Below are 4603 nucleotides of genomic sequence, written 5' to 3' on the forward strand. Positions count from 1 at the left end.
TGAGGTTGGTACACCACAGGCAAGCAAGTAGTCAAGTCATGTCTTGTAATAAACTCTGCAGGGATATACCACGCCCATAAGCTCGCCCAAGGCCATATATATATATATATATATATATATATATATATATATGAAGGGTGGTCTTGGGCGAGCTTATAAAAAAAAATACTTGACTCCTTGATATATATAGAAAGAGAGTTTTGCTGATACTGCTATCTATTTTGAAGACAAAGTTTATAACTTGAATATCCATACTTTCCTCTTTTATATAAGACCTTATATGTAAAATATGGATGACGCATGGTCGAGAAAAGGTTGCATGAAAACATACTCGATTTCTACCTATTTCTACCTCTTCGATAGATTGTTGAAAAACAACAAAGAAGCAGACAATGGGCTAACGGTGATTGGCCGGGGAAGAACAGCCATTTGTTGCGGACTGAAGTTTATGGCTATCATGCATGACAAATAAATGTTACAATGGTAATTATTTTGATAATTTTTATTTTAGACTTCTCGCGGTCTATTTATTCTTCGCTAAATTAAATAGGGGCGGCAGAAGTATGTTTTAATCACGCATTCACATTTAACGCATTTAAATAACCAATGAAAAGACAAAGAAAGAGTTAATATGTTTATGGGAAACTACAATGTTGGGATATCAATATTTGGTTCATATCTGTCTCTGTTATGGCATTTATTCGTTCTCAGTTCAGGCATATAATCTCGCATGATATGATCTAACTAAAAATATGTACCTGCGATATTCTTAATCGTAAATTTCGACTACTCAATTAGACATATCCCAAATATTAACTTTATACATTTCTGAGCGTTGCAATCGTTCTTATCGGTGTCAAGTAATATCTTATTTTAACGGAATCATGATAAAAACCGCATTATGTATAACATCCTCCATTATAAAACATTAGCCTTGTTCAGGCCTGGGCTCCTAATTGGAGTAAAAAAAAATATGATTTCATGGATCAAATTTCCAAAGATATATTTTTTTTGGTCAGAGGAAGCCCAGTCGGGGGAACAGTCGGAGTATTGCCAATCTTGACAGAGTTACCCCGACATTCCTTCAACCGAAATGACCAACCGCCCTTTCATACGTTAAAAAATCCCAATTTGAATAATTCCAGTGAAAAATAAGGCTCATGATGAATATTTAGCACGTGTGAAACCAAACTAGAACATGATTAGAATCACGGACGCTAATCACAGTCACGATTACAATAGCAATCATCATTACAATGATGATTCAAGATTCACGTGTGAAAAGGCCCTAAGATACTCCTGAAAAGGATAGGAGTATCTTCCCGCCCCTTCACACGGTACAAAAATTGATTAAAATTGATTTTAAAAAATGATATGGTCAAGATCATATAATTATTTGTGGTCAGGTATAAACGCAAATTGTGGCCACTTAACCGCCCTTTCACACGGTAAAACAAAATCGTAATTTGAATGATGATTCCATTGAAAAATAAGGCTTATGACGAATATTTAGCACGTGTGAAACCAAACTAGAACATGATTAGAATTACGAACGCTAATCACAGTAAAGCTTACAATAGCAATCATCATAATCATTACAATGATGATTCAAGATTCACGTGTGAAAAGGCCCTTCATTAGCTAGAGAATGGGCGGAGTAAGTCTGTTCCAAACGATAAATATCTTTGGAATGTTAATCCACGTATAAGAAAAATTCACTCAAAATGTATAGGAACCCTCGTCTGAACGAATCGGAAGCATTAATTACAAAGACTAATATTTACAATGACACTTCATCTGGTTAACTGTTAGTTACACAAAAAAATATATTAGTACAAAGAGCCGTATAAAATGGTAGAAATCTGATGAAGGGATATCAGTATTACAAAAAATGCACACAAACTTATTAAGAATACATAGCATTTCCATTTATGTGAATGTAGAATAAAAAGGTCGATTAAATGCCTTTTTGAAGGGCATAGGTGCCTTGACCAGGGATCGAATACGGACATATGTGTCTAGTGGGACGCCTTAGACCACTCGGCCACGGCACCTCCATCGAAACCTCGCTCCCAATATACCGTGAGATATCATCTTATACGATATGATTCACATGATATATCAATAAGTAAATGTTCAATGGAGACAGTAAATATATATATATATATTGTTAAGCTGTTCCCTTCTGTACATTGAAAGAATAAATGAAAACCAAGTAACCTTGCGAAATAAGAAGAAAAGTAAATATTTGAATATCAATATTTGAACCTCGTACTCAGCGTAGATAACCCCCAAAATATCACCTATATTATTTTGTGCACAGAACCCCCACCATAAAATGCACGAGTTCACGCTGAGTGTCGTATGTAGACAGCAACAATACTATGTTTGGCTATACAGTGCGTATCAAAAAAAAAGTTTTCACTTTGAAAAAGCCCTGGGAATTAAAAAGTATACAACATGTGGGTAATTTTTTCACATATAATCTTAGGTTTTGGTTTCATCTATCCAATGAAAGTAAAAGTTTTGACAGAATGTTACACTTGAGTGAGCACTGGCCATTTTTGTAAAGCTCGCATAAATCTGTTTGCGCAGAAACGCTAGTTTTTACGCTGTGTCAAGGAGAAAGTGTGAAATAAAATATACCCTGCGATTTATTTCTCATACATTTCCCTTGTACTCTTAGTCAATTATAATAAAACAGATACATTCAAGCATTTTGTAATAATTTTGCCACCCAAATTAAAATTTCAACACTTAGTAAGCACAACCTTTACCCTATTTGTGCCAGCTGGATCTGAGGATATATCTAAATCTGAACAAAAGTTTATATCAGACATCTCCAGCATTTTTTACTAAGTTTTTATCATTTAAAATGGGTTTACATTTCATTTTTTATTTAATACTTGTTTCTTCGCACCTTTTCCAAGCTTGACAATGATTAACAAAATCAAAAATCAAGCCTAAGCCATTTCATGTAAATCACAGCAATCACAGCAAATATCGTCACGATGGCTTTGGTGTGTGGGGGAGTGGGGTGGGGCACAATGCACACTTCGAAGTGTTTTGGGCAAGGAAACCAGTTAAAAAGGTAAAAGATATCTTCAGATCAATTTTACTAGCAAAATTCAACGTGTTCTTAATGATTAAGGTCTACTTTATTTCAAAGTTCTGCGCAAATCATTTTTCACGAACTTTTCAAAAGTAAGTGGTGCTCACTCAAACGGAAATATTTTTTGACAGTTATATCGTCATTTGCTTAAATGGATCTGTACCAATGTTAAAATGTGGAAAAATCTTCATGATATTACAAATGTATAATTTTACAGGATTTTTTCTAAGTGTAAACTTTTTTTATACGCACTGTAGAAACAATCTTTATCGAATGTAATATTTCATCACCTTACTTCACAATTAAACATCTACAACATGGCAGAACTTGAAAACTTTGGTGCTATAATCGTGTAAAACTTGACCTTACACCAGCACCAAAAGGCCACCACTGAACCATACAATCACCCATTGTATGCGGACATGCAAGGATCCGATGACCGGGGTAATCTGTAAAACGCTTAGAGACGTCGCGACGTGTGTTAAGCGCTATATAGATGCGGAATATTATTACATGTATCATTATTATTATAACCTAAGTAAACACAACACACCTCGCAGAGTATAAAATGCAACTCGGGAATATGACCGAGGTAAGAAGTTTGGTTATTATGTGCTCTATACCTGAAACAATTTCTGACAGAAATCATGTTTATGATCAATATGAGAGCGTTGTTGGCTCAGTCGGTAGCGCGTCTGCCCGTCGAACCAAAGATCGTGGGTTCGAGTCCACCCTGGGCGTATGACTGAAGCCAGTGCGTTGTGTGTAAACGTCTCTCCCATGTTTCATAGATGCAGGCTATGTTACAATGGAAAACACTCCGTTCCTCGGATAGGACGTTAAATGGAGGCCCCGTGTAGAGGAGAATCACCACCTTTGCACGTTAAGAACCCAATGCACTATTCGTATAAGAGTAGGGGGAAACCCCGGTGTAGTGGTCCACCTGCACTCCCCCCAATCAGTTATATCGGGAGGAGAGACCTGCGGGTCATAGTGATTCAGATCGCTTTTCGCCTCCCAGGCACAGGTGACGCCAAACAAATAATAATAATAATAATATGACCAACGTTAGAAGTGGAGTTACTACGTGCTGTAAACCTGAAACAATTTCGGACAGAACATATTACTGATGTATCATCGATAATTGGGCGAAATAAAGTTGATCTTAACATAAACTTTGCATTATCAATGGTGACATATTACTAAACGTACATGATATCGAATACAATAAAATGTTCAGCTGCGATGGACTGGAAAATCTTCATTTCGTATATTTGCAGCATAAGCATACATACAGAATTTTCTGCATATAAAATGCAATAAGGAATCTCACATAGATTGCGTTAAATATTTGACATTAATAATAACAGTCATGCAGTTTAATGATAATATATGTGTTCTTAACATTAAACCAATGCAAACAGAAAATATTCGTAATGTTGTATCATCGGTTATATAAATTCTTTAACCATCTATGTTTATTTCTTCTTT

Source organism: Lytechinus pictus, chromosome 13, assembly GCF_037042905.1.
Source record: "Lytechinus pictus isolate F3 Inbred chromosome 13, Lp3.0, whole genome shotgun sequence".
Taxonomy (NCBI): Eukaryota; Metazoa; Echinodermata; class Echinoidea; order Temnopleuroida; family Toxopneustidae; genus Lytechinus; species Lytechinus pictus.